The following is a 7,973-nucleotide window of genomic DNA, read 5'->3' as shown; positions in this document are numbered from 1 at the left end:
CCTTCCGTATTCCAAGGCCAAATTTGCCTGTTACTTCAGGTGTTTCTTGACTTCCTACTTTTGCATTCCAGTCCCCTATAATGAAAAGGACATCTTTTTTGGGTGTTAGTTCTAAAAGGTCTTGTAGGTCTTCATAGAACCATTCAACTTCAGCTTTTTCACATTACTGGTTGGGGCATAGACTTGGATTACTGTGATATTGAATGGTTTGCCTTGGAAACGAACAGAGATCATTCTGTCATTTTTGAGATTGCATCCAAGTACTGCATTTCAGACTCTTTTGTTGACCATGATGGCCACTCCATTTCTTCTAAGGGATTCCTGCCCACAGTAGTAGATATAATGGTCATCTGAGTCAAATTCACCCATTCCAGTCCATTTGAGTTCGCTGATTCCTAGAATGTTGACATTCACTCTTGCCATCTCTTGTTTGACCGCTTCCAATTTGCCTTGATTCATGGACCTGACATTCCAGGTTCCTATGCAATATTGCTCTATACAGCATCAGACCTTGCTTCTATCACCAGTCGCATCCACAGCTGGGTATTGTTTTTGCTTTGGCTCCATCCCTTCATTCTTTCTGGAGTTATTTCTCCACTGATCTCCAGTAGCATATTGGGCACCTACTGACCTGGGGAGTTCCTCTTTCAGTAGCCTATCATTTTGCCTTTTCATACTGTTCATGGGGTTCTCAAGGCAAGAATACTGAAGTGGTTTGCCATTCCCCTCTCCAGTGGACCACATTCTATCAGACCTGTCCACCATGACCTGGCCATCTTGGGTGGCCCCACAGGGCATAGCTTAGTTTCATTGAGTTAGACAAGGCTGTGGTCCTAGTGTTAGATTGACTAGTTTTCTGTGATTATGGTTTCAGTGTGTTTGCCTCTGATGCCCTCTTGCAACATCTACTGTGTTATTTGGGTTTCTCTTACCTTGGACGTGGGCAATCTTTCCTTGGACGTGGGTATCTCTTACCTTGGATGTGGAAAGAAATTCCCAAAGAAAGGCAATGCCAAAGAATGCTCAAACTACCGCACAGTTGCACTCATCTCACACGCTAGTAAAGTAATGCTGAAAATTCTCCAAGCCAGGCTTCAGCAATACATGAACCATGAACTTCCAGATGTTCAAGCTGGATTTAGAAAAGGCAGAGGAACCAGAGATCAAATTGCTAACATCCGCTGGATCATCGAAAAAGCAAGAGAGTTCCAGAAAAACATCTATTTCTGCTTTATTGACTATGCCAAAGCCTTTGACTGTGTGGATCATGATAAACCGTGGGAAATTCTGAAAGAGATGAGAATACTAGACCACCTGACCTGCCTCTTGAGAAACCTATATGCAGGTCAGGAAGCAACAGTTAGAACTGGACATGGAACAACAGACTGCTTCCAAATAGGAAAAGGAGTATGTCAAGGCTGTATATTATCATCCTGCTTATTTAACTTATATGCAGAGTACATCATGAGAAACGCTGGACTGGAAGAAACACAAGCTGGGATCAAGATTGCTGGGAGAAATATCAATAACCTCAGATATGCAGATGACACCACCCTTATGGCAGAAAGAGAAGAGGAACTCAAAAACCTCTTGATGAAAGTGAAAGTGGAGAGTGAAAAAGTTGGCTTAAAGCTCAACATTCAGAAAACGAAGATCGTGGCATCCGGTCCCATCACTTCATGGGAAATAGATGGGGAAACAGTGGAAACAGTGTCAGACTTTATGTTTTTGGGCTCCAAAATCACTGCAGATGGTGACTGCAGCCATAAAATTAAAAGGTACTTACTCCTTGGAAGAAAAGTTATGACCAACCTAGATAGCATATTGAAAAGCAGAGACATTACTTTGCCAACAAAGGTCCGTCTAGTCAAGGCTATGGTTTTTCCAGTGGTCATGTATGGATGTGAGAGTTGGACTGTGAAGAAAGCTGAGCGCCAAAGAATTGATGTGTTTGAACTGTGGTGTTGGAGAAGACTCTTGAGAGTCCCTTGGACTGCAAGGAGATCCAACCAGTCCATTCTGAAGGAGATCAGCCCTGGGTGTTCTTGGAAGGAATGATGCTAAAGCTGAAACTCCAGTACTTTGGCCACCTCATGCGAAGGGTTGACTCATTGGAAAAGACTCTGATGCTGGGAGGGATTGGGGACAGGAGGAGAAGGGGACGACAGAGGATGAGGTAGCTGGATGGCATCACCAACTCGATGGACATCGAGTTTGAGTGAACTCCGGGAGATGGTGATAGACAGGGAGGCCTGGCATGCTGCGATTCATGGGGTCGCAGAGTCGGACATGACTGAGTGACTGAACTGAACTGAATTGACTTGTTAGGATTGAGATAGTTGTGCAGTGAAGTGAAAGTCACTCAGTCGTGTCCCAACCCAGGGGTCCCAACCCAGGGATTGAACCCAGGACTCCTGCGTTGCAGGCAGATTCTTTACCAGCTGAGCTACAAGGGAAGCCCAAGAATATTAGTTGGTAGCCTATCCCTTCTCCAACAGGTCTTCCTGGCCCAGGAAATCAACAAGGGTCTCCTACATTGCAGGTGGATTCTTTACCAACTGAGCTATCAGGGAAGAGATGGGTGTAGATATTAATAGAATAGAATCTATCTTTTCCCACTAGACACCAATTAGATTTCTTTGCCAATATCTCATCAATGTGTTTCATGTTATAATACGGTTCCAGATTAACCAAGGGGCGGGGGAAGAAATAAAGAAACTTCAAACTGCTAACTCTCACTCTGCATCCATTTCTCTCCCAAAGAATAAATATGATATAAAATTATATTAAAAGATATAACATTAAAATATATAGTACCCATATACAGACATGGTAATTTAGCAAGGATCAGCAGCTTAATATCAGATATGAACCCATGAGATAAAAAGTTTAATGAAATTTGCTCAAACTGTAAGAACCAGGATAATAATTCATAAGTAAAGTCTTAAAATTTTAGAGGAAAACTGTTAGCACTTGAAGCAATAATAATGCAGCTCAGTGGAATTAGTAATTAAGGCAATTTGTAATACTAAGTAAAACAGTGACAAGTGATGGTTTATCTCTCTTTTATGATTTTCATTATTTCAGGATCAAGAATATAAACACAGTACTTTTGAATCTAGAGACAATTCTTAATTATATGTAACTGTTCATGAAATTTCTGGATCATCAAGGCCTTTGATTTTCCTTGGTTTAGCTGATTCTCTTTTCACTGCTTAACACTCCCACCAGAAATCTGCATCACATAAATGTCACTGTCTGCAAAGATGGCTCTTGTAAGAGTTGGAGCTGGGAGAGAAAGGGAGGAAAGGAAGATAGAGAAATGAATGGCCTGAGAGTGTTGAGAGGATACTAGAGGAAGACAAGAGTGGAAGCAGGAAGACCAGTCAGTAGGTTATTTCAATAATCTAGGCAAGAAGTGATGGAAGCTTAGACCAGGCTGGTAATTAGAAGTTGGCTTTTAAAAAAAGTGGTTGAGTATATTTTGAAGGGATTTGCTTGGTAGCTCAGTTGGTAAAGAATTCACCTGCAATGCAGGAGACCCTGGTTCAGTTCCTGGGTTGGGAAGATGCACTGGAGAAGGGATGGGCTACCCACTGCAGTGTCCTTGGGCTTCCCTTGTGGCTCAGCTGGTAAGGAATCCGCCTGCAATGCAGGAGACCTGGGTTCAATCCCTGGGTTGGGAGGATCCCCTGGAGAAGGAAATGGTCACCCACTCCAGGATTCTGGCCTGGAGCATTCCATGGGTATTTTGAAGATGGGAGAAAGATAAAAATCAAAGGATAACTCCAGGGTTTGGGAGCTGACTGGGGAGAAAGATCAGAACTACAGTTTTAAATATATAAAGCTTGAAATATTAGTAAAGTGTTGATTTGGCATTCCCAGGCCAAAATTTTTTTTCAAGACAATTAGTTGCTGGGGCCAGTTGACAAGAATGACATTGAGGCATACCCCCACCTCTTACTTGGCCTTTTCCTCAACAGCGTATATAATGCAGAACTGCCTCCTAAACATTATCTAAAATCCAGTCTCAAACCTAATTTCAAAATACACTCTACCCTCCATATTCACAGTTTCATAGTCAGGATTTTCAGTCTTCTCTGGGTTTGGTTGAATCTAAGAATGGGGAATCTGCAATATGGAGGATCCTCTGGGGTATAGAATTTTATGTAAGGTACTTGAGTATCCATGAATTTGGTATCTACCTGGAGCCAATTCCTCTGCCCTGCTCTGATCACTGCAGGACAACTATGTACCATTGCATTTAAACCTACTTTTGAATCTCGAGAAGTTTAGTGCCACCCTCCTTCTCAGTACATTTCACTGAAATTATTTTCTCTTTCAATTGCCACCTCTTCCCTTCCCTCTTGGGATGATGGTATCACACCACCTTAATGGGAAAGCTGGGGTCATCTGCATTTTTCAGTTTACTATATCACTTTCTCACAATCATTATCTCAACTTTCTCCAGTCTTAAATAATGAGCTTTTTCTTATGCTCTAAGCATAGTTCATCACTCGTGTTTATTTTTCTTTAATCTTATCTGTTTCCTTCACCAAACTCTGAGTTCTTTGCCCAGAAATTGTAGTAGTTCTTTATAAATATTTATTGAAGTCAGGAATAAATGAATGAATGGTTTCAAGCTGCCTGGCTTTTCTGCCTTTCTGGATTTGGGCTCACAGTCCTCTCTCTAGAATATTCTATCTCTCTTGGTCTTAAGACCAAGACTAGATTGATTTTCATTAATGCTTGAGGAATAAGTGTCTCTGTTATTTAGACCCACCTGTATTATTAAGCACCGACTTTTCATACAAATGTTGGTTGGAGACTTACATGATCTTCTATTTGTGACTTCTCCACTTTTGCTGCCTTCATCTCTAAGGGAAAATAATGATAATACCATGTTTTATAGCTTTCAAGCTCTTTTCAAGCATAGTACTGTGTTTTATCCTGACAAGAATGACAGTTGGAAAAGGCATACCTAACCATAGGCATAGCTGAGTTACTCTCTCTCCTTTTATATCCCTTTAGTTTATTCTTTTGGATTTTCGATCCCAAAGTAGTTTGAAGGAAAAACCATGTCTGTTAAGTTTTGCCATGCTTCCTTTGAGAAGATAACTGCAAAGGGTGATATAGGGTTGCAGATAGGAAGCAGTAATTCTGTACAGTTTTGAAGAGCTATTGTTTATCAAAGAGCCCTCATGATGTAACAGCTCATGATAAGTCCTCTATAAAGTTTAGTTTCCATATTTTCTCAAAAAAATCTCTCCTTTTTGATCACAGATTAGTTTTTTTCCCCAAGTCATTCTACCCCTCCTTGAGCTCTGTTGCTGCAGCTCCAGCATCAGTGAACCTGCCTAGCTCTCTGTGCCATTTGGCCAAGGACAGCGCTCCTGGGATCAGACCCAGTGGGTGAATCAGTTGTCCCTCTCAGCCACCTGTTTTACAACCTGGGGGGATAAAACAAAACAAAACAAAACAAAACAAAACAAAAAACTCTGTATCTCTGTTTTACTCTGAGTTTGGGAGACTATTTCTGCAATTTTTGTGACAAAGCTCTAGGGCCTCAGAGGCTGTAATTTCTCCATTGTAACAACAGAGGGCACCAATGCACCCTCTAAATTTAAGTTTCTCCCAGATCATGTGAGTCACCAGTAGCCTCCAGGACATTAAGATTTCAAACTTTTGGAGGTGACGGTATTCCCTGTCATAGCTGGCTCACAACGACTTTCCAAAAAGTATCTGCAGAATGAATCCTGCATCACATTATCCTCCTCCATCTGAGGGGCAGTAACCTTGACAGGAAAAGAAGTGTGATTCAGGTCCTTTAGATACCACAAGGGGACAGAATACATAGAGGAAATATTTAGAGGTAGAGTCAAGAAACAAAGTCATCTGTAGGAACTTTGCAGTCCACTGAGGAGGAGTCATGATGAGAAAGGTTCTAGTGGTCACTCTAAGTCCAAGTGTAGAATTATAAAAATAAGCAAATCTTACTGAGATCCCACCTACTGTGTGTCAACTACTCCATGAGATAATCTACATTTGTTATTTTATTTAATTATAGCAAGGCAGATGGATTTCCCTGCTGGCTCAGATGGTAAAGCAAGGCAGATATTTCATCCTGTCTTCAAATTAGCCAAAGAAACTATGTCTAAGAGAGTTCGGTTAGTTTACTTAGAGTTGCATAGACAGTTAAATGGTAGATTGAAATTAAGTCTGACTCTGAAGCCAGGGTGTGGTCTCCAGACCCACAGGAAAAGCACCAGTCAAAGGCCCTGGCTCAGCCTCCTTCTAGATATGCTTCTGACATTAGAGAGGATGTGGGTATTGAAAAGATGGTAAATGTCACGACAGACCACCAAAATGGTCCACCTACCTTAGGTATAGAACAAGGCAATGAGAACAGTCTCCTGAAATACCGGAAGAAATGGGTTCTATTACAGGAATACTTGGGTGGCCCAAAGTTTATGATAATCACTGTGCCTTAGCTAAAGCTGCTATAACAAATTATCTGAGACTGGGTGGCTTAAATAACAATTTATATTCTCATGATTCTGGGAGCTGGAAGTCTAAGATCAGGATACCAGCATAGTCTGGTTCTTAATGAAACTCTCTTCTTGGTTTACAAACTGCCAACTTCTTGTTGTGCCCTCACACAATGGAGAGCAGAAAGAGAAGGTAAAACCATTTGGTGTCATTTCCAGGGCTCCAAAGAGTTCTGGTAACACAGTCATTTATGTCTCAAGAATTCAGTGAGAGGCAAGGTGAGAGATAAGAAGTGATTTATTAGAACAGGACGCTTGTAAGGCTTAGAAGCAGACAGGCGAGAAATGCTTCGCCCCAAGAACTTACTACACTACAGCTTTATAATGAAAGGAAAAGCAGGGATGGGGAGAACTTCTTGTTCATTCTTGAGTAGATGTCATGCTTCTATCAGCAGCTTCTCCTCCAGGTTCAGCAGGGGGGTTTTCTTGTCCCTACATGGTCAAGTTAGGTCCACAAATTAGTGTTTTTCATGTGTTCAGAGAGCATAGCCTATAGATCATTAACTTACTGAGCTCATTGGGCAGGATGTGGGTCTCATGCCACCATTGTTTTATTGCTTGGGGGCACGTCTCACGCTTCTGTTGCATGGTTTTGTTGCTAAGCAAGCCTGCTTGCTTTGTGACTAAGCAAACCTGTTTTTTTGGATAATCTTTAATTCCGTCTAGTCAAGGCTATGGTTTTTCCTGTGGTCATGTATGGATGTGAGAGTTGGACTGTGAAGAAGGCTGAACACCGAAGAATTGATGTTTTTGAACTGTGGTGTTGGAGAAGACTCTTGAGAGTCCCTTGGCCTGCAAGGAGATCCAACCAGTCCATTCTGAAGGAGATCAGCCCTGGGATTTCTTTGGAGGGAATGATGCTAAAGCTGAAACTCCAGTACTTTGGCCACCTCATGCGAAGAGTTGACTCATTGGAAAAGACTCTGATGCTGGGAGGGATTGGGGACAGGAGGAGAAGGGGACGACAGAGGATGAGATGGCTGGATGGCATCACTGACTCGACGAACATGAGTTTGAGTGAACTCCGGGAGTTGGTGATGGACAGGGAGGCCTGGCGTGCTGCGAATCATGGGGTCGCAAAGAGTCAGTCACGACTGAGCGACTGAACTGAACTGAACCCATATTTTTTTCTACTTACAATCCCCTAGTGAGAGTCACTATTTAATCACCTCCTTTGTCCCTTTACTCTGTCCCTATCAAAAGCAAGCTTTCCTGCATTTCTTCTTAGTGAAAGTGAAGTCGCTCAGTCGTGTCCGACTCTTTGCGACCCCATGGACTGTAGCCTACTAGACTCCTCTGTCCATGGGATTTTCCAGGCAAGAGTACTGGGGTGGTTTGCCATTTTCTTCTCCAAGGGATCTTCCCGACGCAGGGATCGAACTCAGGTCTCCTGCATCCCAGGTAAGCAGATGCTTTACAGTCTGA

This window comes from Bos taurus, chromosome 3, assembly GCF_002263795.3.
Source record: "Bos taurus isolate L1 Dominette 01449 registration number 42190680 breed Hereford chromosome 3, ARS-UCD2.0, whole genome shotgun sequence".
In the NCBI taxonomy this organism is placed as follows: domain Eukaryota; kingdom Metazoa; phylum Chordata; class Mammalia; order Artiodactyla; family Bovidae; genus Bos; species Bos taurus.
This window is presented reverse-complemented; position numbering follows the sequence as displayed.